This window comes from Pipistrellus kuhlii, unplaced genomic scaffold (assembly GCF_014108245.1).
Source record: "Pipistrellus kuhlii isolate mPipKuh1 unplaced genomic scaffold, mPipKuh1.p scaffold_m20_p_2, whole genome shotgun sequence".
Lineage (NCBI taxonomy): Eukaryota > Metazoa > Chordata > Mammalia > Chiroptera > Vespertilionidae > Pipistrellus > Pipistrellus kuhlii.
In genome coordinates this window covers 176,355,252-176,376,039 of record NW_023425515.1, presented here as the reverse complement: position 1 = coordinate 176,376,039, position 20,788 = coordinate 176,355,252, and positions in this window count along the sequence as shown.

Sequence of the window (20,788 nt, the reverse complement as noted above, 5' to 3'; positions counted from 1 at the left end):
GCCGCGCCCACTGGCCCCACCGCCGCCAGAGGGGGGAGCGGCCGCCTCCGAGGGCGGGAGGGCCGCCTGGACGGCCTGCGGGGCCTGGGGGGGGATGGGGGGGATGGGGGGGATAGGGGAGAGATGGGGGGATGGGGGGGATGGGGGGATGGGGGGGATGGGGGGGATGGGGGGATGGGGGAGAGATGGGGGATGGGGGGGATGGGGGGATGGGGGAGAGATGGGGGGAATGGGGGGTATGGGGGTATGGGGGAGAGATGGGGGGATGAGGGGGATGGGGGGATGGGGGAGAGATGGGGGGATGGGGGGATGGGGGAGAGATGGGGGGATGGGGGGGATGGGGGGATGGGTGAGAGATGGGGGGATGGGGGGGATGGGGGTCATCCGGGCGCAGACACCAGCCTGGACATCGTCCGGAACCTTCTTTCTCCCCCGCCCCCTCCCAGGGCCCCCGCTGCGGGGTTGGGAGCGGAGGTGGCTGTGCGGGTCCCCGCCTGGCCGTGGGGGAGACGGCAGGGTTTGGGGTGCGGGACTAAGAGGGACCCAACACCCCGCTCTTTTGGGAATGTCGGCCCCAGCTGGGCCCTTGCTGTCCTGAAGGGCTAGGGCTGGAGGAGGGAGGCTAACGGGCCGGGCCGCGTGAGTTGGGGGCAGTGGGAGCCTGGGGGCCTGTGGCTGGGGCCAGGGAAGGACTGGGTAGGAGGGGGCAGGGGTGTCAGCCTATAAGGTTGAGGTCCATATTGAACCCAGCTTTTCAGCCCCCCCCCTCCCCGCGAGGATTCCTGGGGGCTCTCGGCTTGCTCCACCTGTCACATACCCCACCCCGCCCTGTTTCTGTCCATTCCAGGCCATGTCCCCTGCCCCAGGTCCTTAGCCCACCAGTGTCCGGGTCACACTTCCAACACCCAAGTCTTTCTCCCCAAGAGAGAAGCTGCCCTCCCGTCCCAGACCTGGGCCTGGGCGCTCTTCTCCACTCAGCCCCCCGTAGGGAGGTCCTGACTCAATCGCAGAAGAATGCCGTGCTCGGTCCCAGCCGCCGTTCTGTGTGTGTGTTTCCTCAGAGAGGCCCTGAGTGGGGAGGGGGGAGGGGGGGTAATGGTGTGGATGTGCTGAACGCGTGTGAATTGTGTGTGTATCCGTGTGCCCCTCTGCCAACTGTATGAACACCGCCTGGCTGTGTGTGATGTGTGCGGAGCGGGAGATTGTGGGATTGTGTGGCCAAGAGCAATTGGGATGACCGCAGGGCCCATGCCTGTGTGCGGGTATGTCGATGTGGGATTGTATGCATCCAGGGGGAGTGACTGTGTGTTGTGGAGTTGTTGGTTTTTTTTTTATTTTATTGATTTTTTACACAGAGGAAGAGAGGGATAGAGAGTTAGAAACATCGATGAGAAAGAATCATCGATCAGCTGCCTCTTGCACATCTCCTACTGGGGATATGCCCGCAACCAATACACATGTCCCTGACCGGAATCGAACCCAGGACCTTTTAGTCCACAGGCCGACACTCTATCCACTGAGCCAAACCGGTTTCGGCTTTTTTTTTTTTTTTTTTTTTTTTAATTGATTTTTTACAGACAGGAAGAGAGAGGTGTTGTGGAGTTTTTATGTGTGCGGCCAGCTGTTGTGACTGTCCGTGCGGCATGCAGATAGGCCTGTGTGTGCCTGGGTGCCCGGGGGCCGAGGCGGGTGAGTGTGGACGGGTGTGAGGAGTGTCTGCTGAGTGTGAGGGAGACCTGCGTCGTGCTCATTAATTCACATATCTGAGTGTGCCGTCGGCGGCTGTGTATTTATATCTCTCTGTCTAATGCGAGGGGGTGGGAGACTAACACCCAGGACAGCCAAAGACACCCTTGTAAGGTCTGATGCACAAGAAAAGTGGGGTTTTGGAGGCAGCTGGTCACTTTCTGACTTAGCCCTGAGGTATGCCAGGGGAGGAGGCTGGCAGAGCTTCAGCTGCTGGTCATTTGACAGCTGCTGCCACTCAGAGGGGAGCCCGGGGAGGGGGGAAGGCCTGCCAGCGGCGCTGTTTGCTGTGGGTGCTAGGCAACAGGCAGCAAGGGTGGCATGAAAAAGGTCATCCCGTCCCCTCCAAACCCCTACCTCGCCCAGGAGCCGGCTCTGAGCAGTCCCCAAGACTGAACTCCTAACCTCCCCCTCAGGCCCTCCTTTGGGCTGAAACACTGCATCGCCCAGAAGCTCCTCGACCTCCAGGCCTCCGTTCTGCTGTCCCCTCTCCTAGAACAGCCTTCCCAGCGCTTCACATCCCGTGTCTACGCTTCTTCCAGCCTCAGCTTACATGTCATCTCCTCAGAAAGGCCTTTCCTGGTGAGCCCCCTCCCCCCATGAGGACCACCCACTTACTGCGATCATCACCTCTTTATTTCCTGTGCAACCCTTACCACAACCTGCAATATCATTGCTTCTTTTCCATCCTGTCTCTGCTTTCCCCATAGAATGGAAGCCCCTGACTTTGTGTGTCTTATTTACTGCTATGTCCCCAGGGCCTAGCACAGGGCTTTAGCATATAGTAGGATCTAAAAATAAAAATAAAAAAAGGTGAAGGAAAGCAGGATGGCCCTATCTAGGCCAATTCAGGCAACATTTGATGCTTGCCATGTGCCAGGCCCGGGCCTCTGATCATCAGGAAGCCCCCGTGTCCTCAGGGAAACAGACATGTGCACGTGCCCAGATTGTGTACACCAAGGCCGAGTGAGGTGCTGAGGCTGTAGGATTCAGTTCACGTGGCACACATTGGCGCCTGGCCTGTGCCAGGCCCTGTGTCAGAGCAAAGAGCTGTGTTTGGCCCAGACCCCTGCCTGCAAAGAGCTCACAGGATGGAGGGTGCAGAACTGCCTCCTGGGGCAACGAGCTCAGGCAGAGAACAATGCCGGATCACTGGGCTGAGTGATGTGATGGCTCAGCCTGGAGGACAAAGCCGGGCCTGAAGAGACGACGATGGATGCTCTGCGTCAGGCACTGTCCGCCCCTCCCAAAGCCGAGGCCAGGAGGAGAAGAGATCTGGGCCAGCTCCTCTCCGTCCTCCAAGCTTCTCAGCCCTGCCGTCTGTCCTGGGGCTGACTCCTGCTCACCGTCTCCCCTGGGCCCTGGCCTCATGGTTTCAGGTGGAGTTTGGCCATAGGAGACACGGGCAGGAGACCAGAGGGAGGGAGCAGAGTGAGATCTGGGTACTTCTAACGCCTCCTTCCCCTGTGATTTTGGCACCTCCACCCGTTCCTGCTGGCTGGCCTGCACCCTCGGATACATCTCTCTCTAGGTTCGTTCGCAAAGCTCCCTCCCTTCGTTCCTTCGGGCCTGAGGGGAGTGACTACATTCCACGGTTGGGACCCCAGGGTGCCTCGCCATTCCTGCCCACATCTCTGCGAACAGTCCCTTCGTTAAACCCTCTTCTGGCAAAGACTTTGAGTGTCCCCCTGTTTCCTGCCAAGACCCCTGAGGTAAGGACTACCCCCAGGGAAAATGAGCCCTTGGCAGAGAATTTAGGGGAAACCCTCTTCCTTCCTTCCTTCCTTCCTTCCTTCCTTCCTTCCTTCCTTCCTTCCTTCCTTCCTTCCTTCCTTTCTTTCTTCTTTCTTTCTTTTAATATATTTTATTGATATATATATATATTTTATTTTATTTTTTTTACAGAGAGGAAGAGAGAGGATAGAGAGTTAGAAACATCAATGAGAGAGAAACATTGATCAGCTGCCACCCACACAGCCCCCACTGGGGATGTGCCCACAACCAAGGTACATGTCCTTGCCTGGAATCAAACCCGGGACCTTTCAATCCACAGGCCGATGCTCTATCCACTGAGCCAAGCCGGTTTCGGCGAGACCCTCTTTCTAAAACACCACCCAAAACCAACCAGAATCAGGAAAGTTGTGAACAGATCAAAACCCCATTCTGGGTGAATAGTGATGCTCCAGGCAGAGTGCTGAGAGGTCCGGCTTAGCTCACCTTACTCAGGTTTAGGCCTATAGTGACCCTGGCCGAACAGGTCAGGGAGGGGGCTCTGAGAGAGGGAAGAGGTGGGGGTGACTGGCAGAGGGTGAGCTTGGAAGGAACGAGGCACAGAGGGTAGCAGTTTCCACCACACCCCAGAGCCTGCCCCACAGGACCTTTCGAACCCAGCCTTCCTGGACCCCAGTTCCCAGCCTGTGAAAGAGGCAGTTAATACTCTGACAGGAGTGCTGCGCAACAGTCCAATGCGAGGCTCAGCACGCGAGCGAGTGGCAGTGGACTTGTCCCGAAAGAAGGCTGAGCGTGGAACATTCCCGTTATGACTGGTGCAGACCATCCAGAGGGGGGAGGAGGCTGGCGGCACCCAGCAGGGCTGGGCCCTCCCGCCCACTGCTTCCAGGGAGCACGGGTCCAAGCCCAAGCTTTGGAGGCACAGGCCCAGGCCTAAAGCCTGCCCTGCACTGACTTTGTGACCTTAGGAAAGTCACTCTACCTCTCAGAGGTGGTGTTTTTCTCTGTAAAATCAGGTGACACTTCACCCTTATGGGTTTGCTGTGAGCATGAACTGAGAAAACAAAAAGCATTTAGTCGAGTACTGATACACTGGGAGTGCCCCCCAAATATTAGCTATTAATTGTGTGTGTGTGTTTTTAGTTTTTCTCAATTTTTTTTGGTATTTTTGTTCCAGCTATTATTTTTAAAACCCCTTTTTCTCCCTCTCACTGCGGTACATCTGTCTATTTTTTCCTTCATTTGGTACTTTATGCATCCATTTCAACATTTACTAAGCCAGCAACGCGCTAGGTCCTAGGAACACAGAAACGAGGAAATCATCAAAGCAAGAACAATCTCTGTACTTCTTCCTGCTGTATCCCTAGATCGTAGGTTTGCAATAAGTAGTGTCTGAATGAGAAAATCATATTGGCTGTTTTCTTGAGAACTTCCACATGCCAGGCGCTAAGCTAAGCACTGTGTCTGCGTGATTCCACGGAATCCTCAGAGCATCGACAGGCCTCTGACATGAGACTTTAAGAAAGCTCACTCACTGCCTTGGCTGTTGTGGCTCGGTTGGTTGCAGCGACATGCCGTGCACCAGAAAGTGGCAGGTTTGATTCCCGGTCAGGGCACATGACCAGGTTGCATGTCTGATCTCCAGCAGGGACACATGGGCAGGAAACACCTGATTGATGCTTCACATGGGAAAACAAAGCAAAACTTTTTTTTTTTTTTTTTTTTTTTTTAAAGCTCACTGACTGATGGTAAAATTGGGAGTCAGAGAGGTGAAGTAACTTAGTTGACCAAAGACACACATGCAGAAATAGTGATTCGGTACACTGCCTCCACCAGTGACTGAATTATTATTTTTTAAAACATTTAAAAAATGTATTTTATTGATTTTTTTACAGAGAGGAAGGGAGAGGGACAGAGAATTAGAAACATCAATGAGAGAGAAACATCAATCAGCTGCCTCCTGCACACTCCCTACTGAGGATGTGCCTGCGACCAAGGCACATGCCCTTGACCGAATTGAACCTGGGACCCTTCAGTCTGCAGGCCAACACTCTATCCTCTGAGCCAAACAAGTTAGGGCGATTTTATTTTTATTTTTATTATCACCATTAGTATGCGTAACCTCCAGAGGCTTACAGTCTAGTAAGAGGGTCCAGGGGCCGTTTCCTCTTTGGACTCTGGGAGAGGTTCTGGGTATGGCCGCAGACTTGGCAGAGTTGGGTTCAAATCCAGATCTGCAACTCTGGGTCAGTTACTTAAGCTCTGTGAGCCTCAGCTTCCATTTCTAGGAAGTGAGGTTGAGTTGGTGTTAGATGAGAAACTGTGGAGGAAAGGCCCAGCTTCTGTCCAGTATATAAAAGTCCTTGATACGTGTTATTCTCTTTATTTCTATTTCTTCCCCGCCAGCTGGGACCCTTGTCCGGGGACCTATGTGGTGCAGAGGACACGCGCTCAGCGGGCGGGCTCGCGTGGCGGTGCAGTGCCGAGCGCTGCCTCCAGGGGCGCCCCCACGCCGAGCCGCGCCCCGGGACTGCAGTTCCCGCCGCGGCCGCGCGGGGCCGCCAGGGCCTGGAGCTCTAAGTGCGGGCAGCGGGGAGGTGGGAGCCCGAGCTGAAGCAGGATGTTTTCAGATCACCTTGGTAACTAATAATAAACAACAATAATAGTAACAGCATCAGATCCCCCGGCAACAATCCCAGCGGCGCATTCGCGTGCTGGGAGGCCGTGAGGGGAGGAGCCGAGCTGGGTCTGAGCCCGGGTTCCAGGCCAGGCCGCTCACTCACGCGCTGCTCCGTAACCTCGGCCTTTTGAATCGGCCTCCTGGGCTTGAAGATGGGAAACAGTAACACAGCTCTGGAGAGGAAGAAAGAAGTCCGGGAGGGCTCAGAGGAGGGCAGCTTGGGAAAAGGCATGTAATGCAATTCTCACTGCCACCCCGTGAGGGAGCTATTATCCAATTCCCTCAAAGCGGGGCATCTGCGGGGACCTTCCCCAGGCTCGCCCAGCTTCTGGGTCTCTCCCAGCACAGCCCTGGGAGGTCCTGGCGCTCAGCGCTGAGCCTCACATCCAGCAGCATCACCTCTGCACTTGCTTTTTCCCCTTCAGACCCTCTGGCTCCTCTGGACACTGTCCTTCCACCCCCAGTTACGGGTTCAGGTGAGCAAACTCTGGCTATTTCCACTACACACACACACACACAACACACTCACACACACAATACACACACTCACACAACACACACACAACACACACACACACCACACACACACAACACACTCACACACACAACACACACACTCACACACAACACACACACAACACACTCACACACACAACACACTCACACTCACACACAACACACACACTCACACACAACACACACACAACACACTCACACACACACACAACACACACACTCACACACTCACACAACACACACACAACACACACACTCACACACAACACACACACACAACACACAACACACACACAACACACAACACACACAACACACACACACAACACACACACTCACTCACACAACACACACAACACACTCACACACACAACACACACAACACACACACACAACACACACACACACTCCCCACACAAAGAAAAAAACAAAAACTGAAGCTGTGCCCCTCTTCTTCCTGCCTACCTCTTCCTACACCCCATCCACTCAGCTCCTCCAGCAAACCTTTCCTGGGCCCTCTCCCAGGCCGCAGGCTTTGCACATGCTGTTCCCTCTGCCTGGAACACCCTCCCCAGCTCTAAAGCTTGCTACTTTGGGGGCAGCTCCCAGGAACCCCCTCCCCTGTGTCCCCGCAGTCTTATGCTGGCTTCGTGCTGCCTCCACCTCCATTGCATTGCGGTGTCCCTGAGCGCAGGAGCCGCGCCTGCCAGGGCCCCGTGGTGCTGTACGCTCAGTGACGGGAACACAGTGAACACGTGTCCGTGAATGAGTGATTCACCCAGCGGGGTTTGTTCACTGAGCGTCTGTCTGCAACAGCCCTCGGTCACAGGAACAGGCCCAGTCACACACGGTCACATACTCGTTCCGAGTCATACACACACATGTGCAAGAGGCACACACACAAGCCACATTCTCCTGTGCCCGTGTCTGTTTCTCTGAGTCTGGGCACCCGTGTGTCTGAGGTTTGGTGTACGTTCACTCCCTGCTGTGACCGGGGGTCCCCGGAACCAGCGCTGTGGCTCCTGCAGCAGCTGTGGCCATGGGAGAGGATGAACCGTCCAGCCACTGGGACTCCCAGGGGAAGGGTGAGGTCTCCCGGGCTGGGCCCCGAGTGTCTCCCCACCAGCTGGGAGCTCTTGGGTGAGGCTGTCTCCCATCAGACTGGGAGCCCTTGGGGCACAGCCACATCCCCCACTGACTCGTTTGGGCCCTCAGGGTCTGGTTAAGCTGGGTCCTCGGGGGTCAGAGGGGAGCTGGGTCTCCCCCATTAGACTGGTCCCTCTCACAGGCATGGCTGTGCCTTCCTGACCCTCCCCACCCCCCCGCCACCTGCCCCCCAGCTAGGCCCCCTCCCATCACAGAACAGAGATCAGGGCTGGCTGGGCTTCCGGGCTGTGGAAGCAGCAGCAGCCTCGCAGCAAAGCACATGCGAGAGGCTGGTCCTGCGGCCCCTCAGTATGTCCTGGCAACTCTTCCGTCTTCGATTCACTCACCACGCCTGTCCGAGACCCTGGGATGGCCCTGCAGCACTCCACCTCTGTATGTTGTTTCCTTCCCCCACAATCCAGCCTTGGGCGGTGAGCGTGATCATCACCCCATTTATAGATGAGGCAACTGAGGTTTGTTCCGAGAAGAGCAGTGACTTGCCCTAAGTCACGGAGCTGGGAAGTAGCAGAGCTGGATTGCCCGCTGCACAGGCTGCCCGCATCCAGGCTTGAGAACACTGGGGAGAGATTCGACAGGTTGCAGTAGCTGGTTGTGTGTGTGTATGTGTGTGTGTGTGTGTGTGTGTCACATGCTCAGGTGTCTGGCTCAGGCCTTATGGTGCTGGCTGTGGAGACAAGGATTGCCAGAGGGTGGGAGTGCCTGTCAGTGAGATTGGGAACAGCAAAAGGAGCAGGTTCAACAGGCAGCCAGCCAGGGCAGGCAGAAGGTGAGCCTGAAGCCAGCCTTCCCATTCACAGCATCTCTCTCTCTCTCTCTCTCTCTCTCTCTCTCTCTCTCTCTCTCTCTCTCTCTCACACACACACACACACACACACACAGGTGAGCCTGAAACCCAGCCTTCCCCATTCACAGCATCACACACACACACACACACACGCACACACACACACGCTGCTCCTGATACTGCAGCTGTGGGGTCAAGTTCCATTCACCATCTAACCCCCCTCAGAGTCCCACTTTCCCCACCTGAGAAACAAAAGCGGAGACCTGGCGGGTCAGACCCTGGGCCTCCTGCCCCTTTAAGCCTTTCCCAGTGGAGGGTGAGGCCGGCTGCAGGTGAGTGAGTTGCCACATCAGCAGGGCGAGCCCTGCCCCACCCCCTCCCCCAGCTCCAGAGGGAGGCCCCAGAGGCCCCAGAGGATGGTGGGAAGTGGGTGGGGAGTAAGAGTTGAGCCTCATAGGCTGCAGAGCTGGGGATGCCTGCAGGGCTTGGTGAGGGAGGCTGGGGCGGGAGGCTGTGTGTGAGTGTGTCTGAACGACCCAGTATACAGGACTGTGTGCAGAATGAGTGTGTGTCTTTGAAGTGAGTACTCAAGTGGGCGAGCTTGTGTGCAAGAATGATGTGTGAATGTGCCTGAGCACGTCTTTGTGTGCGCCTCTGTGTCTGTAGTTGTCCTGGGTGTGCAGGCGTGAGTATGGTTGTGTTCCTGTTGGTGTTCCCCTTTGACTGTGCGGATGTTGTATACAGGAGCGTGTGTGAATGTGTGCCTTTGTGTAGCTATACTTGGGTGCAATAATGCCTGTGAGTGTCTCTCAGTATGTGTGTGTGTGTGTGACTGTGTGAGCATCCCTGAGTGTAAGGAGTATGTGAATGTGTGTGTCCGAAGTGCCTTTGTGTGACCGCATGGACGAGTATGTGTGACTGTGTCGCCAGCAGAGTCCTCTCAGAACAGGCCTGAGCCTTTGTGAGGGAGGTGATTGCATCCATGGAGCAGCTCCTCCAGCGGAGCCCTGGCTGATGGAGGTACTAAGCCTGCCCAGCCCTGGGCCCCTGATGACTCGCCTCTGGCCACCGCCCCCCAGCCTCCGGCCTTAAAGGGCAGTCTCTCTCTTGCCACCCAAAGGGAGTCTCAGGTCCTTCCTCCTGGCAGCCTCTATGACCAGAGGAGGTGGGCCTGACAGTAGCTAAACCCCATTGTACCCCCACTTGGTGAATGAAGACAGGCACAGAGCCCTGCAGTGCCCCGCTGCAGGCCACCTGGTGGCGAGTGCGTGATCACATGACTCCTGGAGCTCAGAGCAGGCCCATGGCCTCCTCCAGCCCCTTTCATGGCCCTCGGTGAGGGCTCTGGACCTGGGAAGCAGCAAGGGAGCTGACACTGGAGGAAGCCCAGCCACTGGCGTGGTCCTTCCTTGTTGTGGTTTCATTCACTCCGTCTTGCTCAGGGAGGTGAGGCAGCCTGTCCAGCGTCGCACAGCCAGAAAGTGAACCCAGATCTCACGCTGCGAGGGGCGGGGATGGGGATGGGGTCAGCCCAGAGCTGACGGGCTGCTGGCCCTCCGGAGAAAAGCGGAAAGAGGATGAGATGTGGGCAGAAAGGAGGAAAAGGGGCTGTGACAGTTCTCGTGCCACCCAACAGCAGAGCCGAGGTGACACAGTCTCATGTGAGGCCGGCATCCGGGCAGGACTTCCTGTTCTCTCTCTCTTCTTCTTTTTTTTTTTTAATTGATTTCAGAGAGGAAGGAAGAGGGAGAGAGAGATAGAAACATCAGTGACGAGAGAGTCATTGATCGGCTGCCTCCTGCACGTCCCCGACTGGGGATCGAGCCCACAACCTGGGCACATGCCCTTGACCAGGATCCACGCTGGGACCCTTCAGTCTGCAGTCCGACACTCTATCCACTGAGTCACACCAGCCAGGCCAGGACTTCCTGTTCTAATCAGAGGCCGGCTTCCTGCCCTGGGGCCCCTCCCTCGCAGAGGCGCTGGGATGAGGGACAGTGTGACTGAGTGGGCCCAGGTCACGAGAATCTGAAACTCCACTATTCACTGCCCACCGGAGGCTCTTCTTTTCCATCAGAGCCGTGGGGAGCCCGTTAGAGCCGGTCCCTGGCTCATGGCCGTCCTGGGTGCGCTTCCGGAATCCGGAGGGAAGCGATGAAAATGGGGCGAGAGGCCAGAGGGCGTGTGAAGGGTTCACCTATGGGGGAGGCGGTCTCGTTTCATTCTCCCAGCAGCCCCTGGGGCAGCAGGCTCTCCTCCCCGTTTCTGATGAGGAAACCGAGGCTCGGAAAGGCAGGCACATTGCAGACGCAGGATTTAAATCCCCTCCTTGGACTTCGGTCCAGGGCTCTGCTGCCCTCTGCGGCTCCCTCTGGGTCCCAGGCGGGGCTTCTGCTGGGAAGAGGCCGGACAGGCGGGGATGTGAGGAGCAGGGTTTGTCTGGTTATTCTGGGAGACAAGGACTGGCGGAATGCTCACCTGCGTGTCTGAGGGGTTGCCGTGAGACTCCCGGGGAAGTGGGGGACACAGGGAGCGTGCCCCTTATCTCCCAGCCCCATGGCGTGTCCACGGATGCCCAGGAAGCAGAGCAGCTCCGCCAACGTGGAGGCCCCATCTTCGCCACCGCGAGGCGGGCGCCTGGTGCTTCCCAGTCTGGTCTCCGTGGTCCAGAGGCTCGGCCATTCTGGGCTTCAGGTCTGTTCCTCCTGCGCGGCCTGCCTGCCGGGCGTCCTTGCGGTGCTTGGCTCCTGTGGCCTCTTGCTCCTGCGCTCAGCTTCCCCTGGGTCGCTGCCTCACTCCCCGAGAGAGGATCTACTTGGATTAGGAAATCTGATTCGTGGAGGGCAGTTTCCAGCCAGACCACTTCATGGGCCTCTGGCCAGCTGAGCGAGGTCCAGGCCCCCCGCTGGTCCTGTGAGTGGCAGAGCAATTGGGTCACTTAGTTCAGAGTTTGGGGACTTAAGAAACCAGCAGAGCCCCTAACCAGTTTGGCTCAGTGTATAGAGCGTCGGCCTGTTGACTGAAGGGTCCTAGGTTCAATTCTGGTCAAGGGCATGTACCTTGGTTGTGGACACATCCCCAATAGGGGGTGTGCAAGAGGCAGCTGATTGATGTTTCTCTTTCATCGATGTTTCTAGCTCTCTATCCTCTCCCTTCCTCTCTGTAAAAAAATCAATAATTAAAAAAATCAATAAAATATATTAAAAAAGAAGAAGAAGAAGAAAAGAAAAAAGAAAAAAAGAAAGAAAGCAGCAGAGCCAAGCCAGTGTGGCTCAGGGGCTGAGTGTCGACCTATGAACGAGGAGGTCATGGCTCCGTTCCTGGTCGGGGCACATGCCAAGCCTGGGTTGCAGGCTCGATCCCCAGCAGGATCTCATCATTGCTATTTCAAACTCTCTCTCCCTCTCCCTTCTTCTCTGAAATCGATGACAAAATATTTTTTAAAAGAGAAAGAAACCAGCAGGAAGGACTGTAGGCAAGACAGGCACTTAGACTATAAATAGCTCCCTGGAACCCAGACTCTGATTTTAGCTGCTTCCATGAAGTTGGGGACAGTGTCTTTTCATCCCTCTGCGCCTGTGCCCAGCACAGGGCTGGCAGAGTTGAACAGCAATGACCGTGCTGATGGACAATTGAGTGAAGTCAGCCAAGGAGCCTCGGGGCCCTGAGAAAGGCTATGACTGTGCAATGGGGCCTCTGATTGCTGTGTCCTTCCCAAGGTACGCGGGGATCACCATCACCTGGAATCTCCCTGCTTCTGGGACTGTGGGCTCCCCCACATGGGTCTGCTTCTCTGTGTCCTGGGAATGCCTGGGACACCTCGTGGCCCCCCCGTCCCTCCAGACTCAGGGGGTAAGGACACAGCCTCTCTCCCTGCAGGTCTGACTGTACATTCCTGACCCTGGAACTCAGTCTCTCCCGTGCCCCCTTGCTGCCTGAGTGTCTTGTTTCCGGCCTCCATGGGTGGCCCTGCCTGACCCTGTCCTGGCCTGAGGGGCGGGTGGGGGGAGGGGGGTGTGCACAGTGCAGCTCTTGTTCAGGGGATCAGGGTGGGACCAATGCCTGCTCTTGTGTTTCAGCCCCTGGCTTGAGCCTTGGCAGGCCAGAGGGGGAGCTGCCTCTCTGCCCGCGGCATCATCTCCACATCCGTCCGGCTGGCAGAGCAGGCCCGGAGCCACCGTGGACGCTGACCAAGAAGGCCTTATCGATCCCTTTGCCACTGTCTCCTCCATCTCACAACCTGTTTCCTGGGCCTTGGTGAAGACAAGGCTTGGCTGGTAGGGCTGTCAATGGCGAGAGTCTGGGAGGACACGGCACTGGTCCCAGGGCTCAGTGAGGGGAATGGGGGCTTGAAGCGAGGCCCTGGAAGCCAGTAGGGTGGTCTGGACTGGGCCATGGAGGGCTAGGGAGGCTTTCCCAGGTGTTCTTATTTCCCCGGAGTTTCCCTCCACCTCTGGGGCCCTGGAGGCTGGAGGCAGCTTCCAGACAAGCACTTGGGATCCTGGGATGACCCTACCCAGGGCCCTCGAGGATGCTCCATTTGCTCCTTGGCGAGCCTCCAGGACTGGGAGGGAGAGAAAGGGATGGCAGTGGGGCCACACCTCAGATTCTTGAGATTTCTCTCCCTCAGTGAACACACCACCTCTTGCCACCTCACCAGCACCTTCCTCATCACGGAGTTTCCATCTGTTGACTGAGAGCCCCTAGCTCTGTCTGAGTCCCCTTATTAGGTCCAGGTCCCCCTCCCAGAGCCCTCAAGCTCCTTTCTCACCTGCGGAGAGGGCAGTCTTGATCCTGGACCTCACCACTCAGGCTGGGACAAGGCCCCATTGCTCCAAGAACTGCTGCTGAGAGAGGAGGTGCTGATTTGCATGGGAGCATTTAATATTCAAATGTCCTCGCTTGGCTGATAAGAAATGGCTGCTAGTATGCATGCTTCTTAGTGAGGAAAACATGCAAACCTCTTCTCTCCCCAGCTCCCCTGTTTGGGGCCTGAATGGAGGAGAGCCTGCGTTGGGCTCTGCAGAGAAGGTTAAATAGGAGCAGCTGTGGGTACTAGACCCCAGAAGTATGCAGAGGACAGGTCTGGAGAGGCAGAGAGTCCTCCCCATTTCCCAGAGGAAGCCAGGATCCGGGAACAGGGAGTAGAATGAGAAGGGAGAAAGGTTCTTCCGACGTTGAAAACTGAAGTGGTTCTTAGGGATTTCTTAGGCTCTACCCAGTGGCTACCCTGGGTACAAATGCCACCCCTTTCTGCATCCGTGGCAGACATGATTAATTGATCATGGCTCTCTGAGCGAACCGAGCCTGGAGCCACTTCATCTGAGGCAGCAGTTGGCATGTAAAATTAAATCGATTTGTCTTCCCTGATTACTTCAACCCTTTCCAGGCAGGGAAATGAGGTCCGGAGAGGAAGCAGAAGATGCAGATTATATCCACCCCCCACCCCACCCCACCCCTGGAAGGTGAGGGTGGGCCGTTCCGGGTGGACTCCCGGTGATTTTTATTTATGACTTTGTGCTTTTTTTTTTTGCATTTCCCATATTCCGTTTGAGCACAAATGTATTTTGTAATCTGAAACCTCTGAATAATAATAATACCAGCTTTCCTTTTCCTTTTTTCCAAATGACATGTGGTACCTGCTTTAGGCATCATCTGAATCAACCCTGACAACCGCTCAGGGAGGGGGCTGGGACTGCTGTTCTCCCCATGTTTTAAGAGGAACAGAACAGGACTTGGGGAAAGCCCACCAATTTGCCCCCAAGGTCACCCAGCAAGTGGCACAGTTGTGACGCTAGCCACATTCAATATAATGAAGTCAATCAAAAGTTAATGTGAGGGATGGCTGGGCCTATGGCAGAATGCTGACTGGGGTGTCTTTTGTCTAAGGTATGTGGGAAGCTCCGACTGGGAGGGGGTGTGACTTGCCCACTCTGACTGGTGGTGCGTGAGAAAGCAGCCTGGGGAGAGAGCAGAGGCCTGGCTCGATCCCCACCCCCCACCGCCACCTCTCCCTGGGACCTGCACACGCCCCTGCGCTCAGGACAATGGGAACACTGTGCCCCAGCAGCAGGCAGGGTGGCAGCACCTCCTGCCAAGGCCCCTGCGCGGAGGGGAGAGGAGAGGGTGAAATGCACGGAAGAAGGCAGTTCACAGCTGAGCCAGGAGCAGCAGGGGCAGAGCAGGGAGTGGGGGGAGGAGAGTCCCCGCTCCCCTGGCACTTCGGGAGGGGACCATCGTGGAGCAGCCTGGGCCGAGGGCTCCTCCCACGCCCGGCGTAGCAGGCGTCACCCTCCGGTACGCCTAAGCCTCAGTCCCTTTGTCCACTGTCTCCCAGCATCACCTCCTCCTGTGTGCGGAGCATGGGACAGGGACCCCAGGGGCCAGCTCCCAATTCCCTGTGACCTTGTCCAAGCCACGTTGCCTCTCTGAGTCCCCACACCTGTAGGACGGAGGTGACACGCTGTCCTTTTCAGGGCTGTCCTGAGCAGCTGGGGTGGGGGAAGCCGCCCAGCAAAATCTGGTGGTTAACACGACAGGGCCTCCCCCTCCCAGCCTGTCTCCCGCAGCGGGTAACGTGAGGCCTGGCCGGCCAGGAGAGCCTGGGGGAGGAGCCCTCTTCCTTCCGGCCCCTTCCAGCTGGGTATCAAGATCTGAGACCAGATGTGTGGCCAGTGACTCAGCCCTTTCCTGCCTGGAAACTCCTCCCTGCCTGCGTCGCCAGGCTGGGCCAGGGAGGGTGAGACAGCAGATTGGCGGTGGGGGTGGCTGGTCCTGAACAACCTCTGGGGAATGATGGGGCTGGGCAGGGGAGGGCAGGGAAGAGAAGAATGGGAATAGCTGGGTTGGCTTGCAAGATGGGGATGGGACTGAAGAGACTGAGGGTGTCTGACTAGTTGTAGTCACTGACTCAACCAATAAAATGCTCAACTGTGCACCCTTCCTCCTCCCACCTGCTTGCATTTCCTCCCCAGTCCTTCCAGGTCAGCCCAAGCCCATCTGCCCCGCCTTCCCAGGCCCACACACACATACCCATGGGCTGTTCCCTTGCTTCCGGCTTTCTCCTCTTCCCAGCCAACCACTTCCGCTTCCTCCCCTCCTGCCCTGCAAGTCCTGCTCCTGACTCCCTGGAAGGTTGCCTCTGAGCTGCAAACCCCTCACCAGCCCGGCTCCATCTCTCAGGAACAACAGGCACTGCTGCCCAGGCTCATCCTGAGTTCTTTTCTTGGCTTCACACCCAACCCTGCTGGCTCCCCTTCCATATTGTGGACAATCAGTTCCTCCCCTGAGCTCAGCTTCCTCCCTCCCCTTAAAGGTGTGTGTCCTATAGGCTCAGTCCTTCCTAGTCTACAGGATGGGGGAGGGATGACAGGGATGGACTTTGGCATCACCTGGACCTGGCTTTAAATCCTGACTCTGCTTTTACCAGCTGTGGGACTTTGGATAATTTAATTGATGTCTCTGAGTCTCAAATTCCTCCTCCCTCAAATGGGTTGATATAGGTACCTCCTGGTGATGAGATAAAGCATTTAGCACTGGGTCTGATGCTTGGGAAGATGTTATTCGTATCCTTCTTCCTGGTCAGTTTTCCTCCCCATCCCACTCCAACTCCTCTCTACGCGGCCTGTCCAGCTGAATGTCCTGGAGGCACCTTAGACTCCCAATGGCCAAAAGCAAAATCCTATCCCTGTCTTTACTCCCAAATAGGAGTTTCTTTCCTCCTCCTCCTCCTCCTCTCTTCCTCCTCCTCTTATTTTTGAATATGTTTTTATTGATATCAGAGAGGAAGGGAGAAGGAGAGAGAGAAACATCAATGATGGGAGAGAACCATTGATCGGCTGCCTCCTGCATAACCCCTACTGGGAATTCAGCCTACAACCTGGGAATGTGCCCTGACCGGAATCAAACCATGACCTCCTGGTTGGTAGGTCAATGCTCAACCCCTGAGCCACACCCTCTGGGCCCAGATGGAAGTTTTTCTTGATGCCCTTATTTCTGTTACCATCTTCCACCAGGCCCATCCCCGAGGGATGTTATTCATTTGTTCAGCAAGTACTTACTGAGAACGCCAAGCTCTGTGCAGGGAAGACAGAGCTGAAAAATCATTGTCTTTGCCCTTAGGTAGCTCACAGTCTTGTAAGGGAAGCAGACAAACACTTAAATGTAATCAGATAATTGCTCCATTAGAGGTTTGTGTGGAGGAAGCCAACCCAGGGAGCCTTCCTGGAGAAGGCAGCAGTTGAGTTGGCACTTGTGGGCCGCCTGGGAGCTTGGAAGGTGAAGGAGTTGGGGAGAGCTGAGGAACAGCCGTGGCCAAAGGGGCGGCAATGTGAGGTGTGGAGGGCAGAGACTGGCCCGGTCTTTATTGTTTTTAAAATTTTTACTTTTAAATATATTTTATTGATTTTTTTACAGAGAGGAAGGGAGAGAGATAGTTAGAAACATCGATGAGAGAGGTACATCAATCAGCTGCCTCCTGCACAACTCCTACTGGGGATGTGCCCACAACCAAGGTACATGCCTTGACCAGAATCGAACTGGGACCCGTCAGTCTGCAGGCTAACACTCTAGCCCCTGAGCCAAATCAGTTAGGGCTGGCCTGGTCTTTAGGACTGGAAGCCCACATTTGTGTTTTAGAGTGCTCCCCCAGGCAGCATGGAGGATTGCTGAGAGGGGGTGAAAGTGAGGCAGCAGAGAGACACAGGAGGAGGATTAGGGTCCAAAAGTTCTCTCTTGCTTTGCTGTGCACAGGCTGTGCAACCTTGGGAAGTCACTTGATCTCCCTGGGCTTCCATCCCTCATCTGTCAAATGGAGACAATAATAGGCACCCCAGGGAGAGTGGGGAGGGCTGACTGAGCTAATGGAAGGGAAAGTGCTGGACAAAGACAAGCTGTTGTTATTGCAGACCAGTGGCCGGGATGGCTGTGTTCTAGCCGCAGCCCCACCTCAAAAATGGCCTCCTTGACTCTCTTCTGGGCTGGCCCACATCCTCCCCGCCTGGGGGGTGTGTATGTGTGTGTGCAGGATTCGGGGGAAGGATGCCTGACTCTGGGTCCTGGCCCCCTGGCTGTGTGACCTGGGACCAGTGTGCTCCCCATGCTGAGCCTCATTTCTCTGGCTGTAAAAATCGGGCTGGGAATCCAGCCTATAGGGCTCCTGGGCGGGTTATGTGACACCTAGGAGATGATCATTAACTACAAACAGCTCCCTGTCCCCTGCTCTCTGGTCTCCTCTTCCAGGGCCTGCCACCCGGCTGAGCTGAGTGGGAAACAGTAAATATTTAATAGCAGACCGGCTGAGTGCTTCTGACGGAGGGACATGTGAAGGAGCCAGAGGACACCTGCTCCCCCAGCTGTGTCTGCGAGGCTCCAGGCACCACAGCCACACCCTGAGGGAACTTTCGCCTTTAGCAACTTCCTGGGAAACCCAGGGTACTCCACCTCCCTACATGTCTCCCCTCCCCTCCCCTCCCCTCCCCTCCCCTCCCCTCCCCTCCCCTCCCTCCCTCCCCTCTCCTCCTCTCCTCTCCTCTCCTCTCCTCTCCTCTCCTCTCACTCATAGGTATAGCCAATGAATGGGTACCTCATTCAACAACCATTCACTGAACCTCTCCCCACTACACCACACCAGCGCCGGCACCAGGGTCAGAGCTGAAGGAGATGAGCCCCGTCCTCAGGATGTCTGCTCTAGCTGCTGGGAGAGTAGCGGGAACCTGTGCTCTAATGTGACTGCGTGTGGCTTGTTGGCTAAGGACTCTGGGCCTCCATGTAACCATCTGTGAAGAGGGGACAATACTTGCCTCTTCAGGGCCATTGTAAGGACTGAGGGAGGCGATGGGGTAAGGTACTTAGGACTATGAAGCCCGTCAGCCCATCTGGGAAGATGTCAGGAGGGTAATAACGATGAGCAGTCCTGGGGTGGATGTCTCCTGGACAAACTGTGTGTGGGGTGGGGGGTGGGAGAGTGGGAGCAGGGAGGGATTCGGCCTGGGGACTGAAAGGTCGCAGGCTCAATTCCGGTCAAGGGCATGTACCTTGGTTGTGGGCACATCCCCGGGGGCCGGGATGCAGGAGGCAGCTGATCTCTCATCGATGTTTCTAACTCTCATCGATGTTTCTAACTCTTCTCTCTCATCGATGTTTCTAACTCTCTATTGCTCTCTCTTCCTTTCTGTAAAAAATCAATTAAAACACACACACAAGAGGAGCACTTGAGCTGGTCATAAAGGAGAAGTGCTTTGCCAAATGGAAAAACGGGGAGAGGCAGGTCAGGTCAGAGAGTGAAGGGCCCAGCGTGTCCCAGAGCCTGGGATTGTCCTGGAGATAACAAGAAGGGATTTGAGCCGAGGACGGACAAGGTCCCCGTTTAGCCTTAGGAAGGGTCCTCTGGGGCACACAGAGAGGGATTGGCTGGGACTCGGGGTAAGGAGAGAGAGTGGGGGAAGCTGATAGGACACAGTCCCAGGGCTTGGAGCTATGCGTGTGTGTGTGTGTGTGTGTGTGTGTGTGTGTGTGTGTGTGTGTGACTGAGTCACCTGCCAGGTGCTCACCTTAGGTCAATGATTCAAAGGTTCCAGACCCAGGAACACACCTGCCCCTTAACAGGAATTCACACAGACGCCGCCTTTAGCCAGAAGTGCCACCCAAGGGACCCAGGGCAATCAGGCAGAGAGCCTGCTGGGACTCCCTTCCTGTCCAGCCAGAGCGGCGGCCCCTCCCGCTGCCCTGGGCCTGCTCTGTGTGAATTTGTGGCTGTCTGAGGGCTGAGGCAGCAGAAAGAGCAGTTTGGAGTGAGCCAGGGCTAGATCCAAATCCTGATTCTCCCACTAACCGGCTGCATGATGACCTTGGTCACGTTTCTTAACCTCCCTGAGCTGTTTCCCTCTGGGAAGGAGCTCTGCCCAGACAACTCTGGTTTTGTGGAAAATGTTCAAACTTATAAAATATTTAATATTTAATATTATAAAATATTTGCATGTGAATGCATAGAAAAAATACACACTGCCCACTGTTAATAATGGTTGGGGTGAGATGGGGAATGTGGGTGAAGAGGCACTTTCCCATTTTACCCAGTTTACTCCTGCACTGTTTGGGCCTTTTATAGGCTCCTGTGTTCTACATTATCACTTTGAGAAAAAGCAGGGCCATACTGTCGCCTTCACAGACTGTTGGGAGGATTTTGAAAAGATCCTACAGCTCGCCGAAACTGGTTTGGCTCAGTGGTAGAGCGTCGGTCTGCGGACTGAAAGGTCCCAGGTTTGATTCTGGTCAAGGGCATGTACATTGGTTGCGGGCACATCCCCAGTGGGGGGTGTGCAAGAGGCAGCTGGTTGATGTTTCTCTCTCATCGACGTTTCTAGCTCTCTATCTCTCTCCCTTCCTCTCTGTAAAATATCAATAAAATATATTAAAAAAAATAAAAAAGATCTTATAGCTGAAACCTGTTTGGCTCAGTGGATAGAGCATCAGCCTGCGGGCTGAAAGGTCCTGGGTTCAATTCCGGTCAAGGGCATGTACCTTGGTTGAGGGCACATCCCCAGTAGGAGGTGTGCAGGAGGCAGCTGATCCATGATTATCTCTCATCGATGTTTCTAACTCTCTATTCCTCTCTCTTCCTCTCTGTAAAAAAATCAATAAAATACTAATATATTAAAAAAAAAAAAAAAAAAAGATACTACAGACTGCCCAGCCAGTGTGGCTCAGTAATTGAGTGTCAACCTATGAACCAGGAGATCATGGTTCATGCCTGGATTGTGGGCTTGATCCCCAGTGTGGGGTGTGCAAGAGGCAGCCCATCATTGATTCTCTCTCATCATTGATGCTTCTATCTCTCTCTTCCTCCCCCTTCCTCTCTGAAATCAATTAAAAAATATTTTTAAAAAAGATCCTACAGATGACAGTCCTTTCATGCTGCCTGTGCAGAATTGACCCTCAGTAAGTATGAGTTCCTCTCTCCTCTCTTCCCCTTTCCTGGATCTGTGCCGGGTATTTGTGTATCTGCGTTTCTGCTTGAAACTCTGTCTCTTTATGTTTGTGTACAAGGCCTTCTGTATACCTCTCTCTGGTTTATGAACTAGTGAGTATCTGTGTGTGTGTTTGTATCAATGGATGTCTGTGTATGAGGGTGTGTGCATCTGGGAATGTGTGTATTTGTGTATCTATGT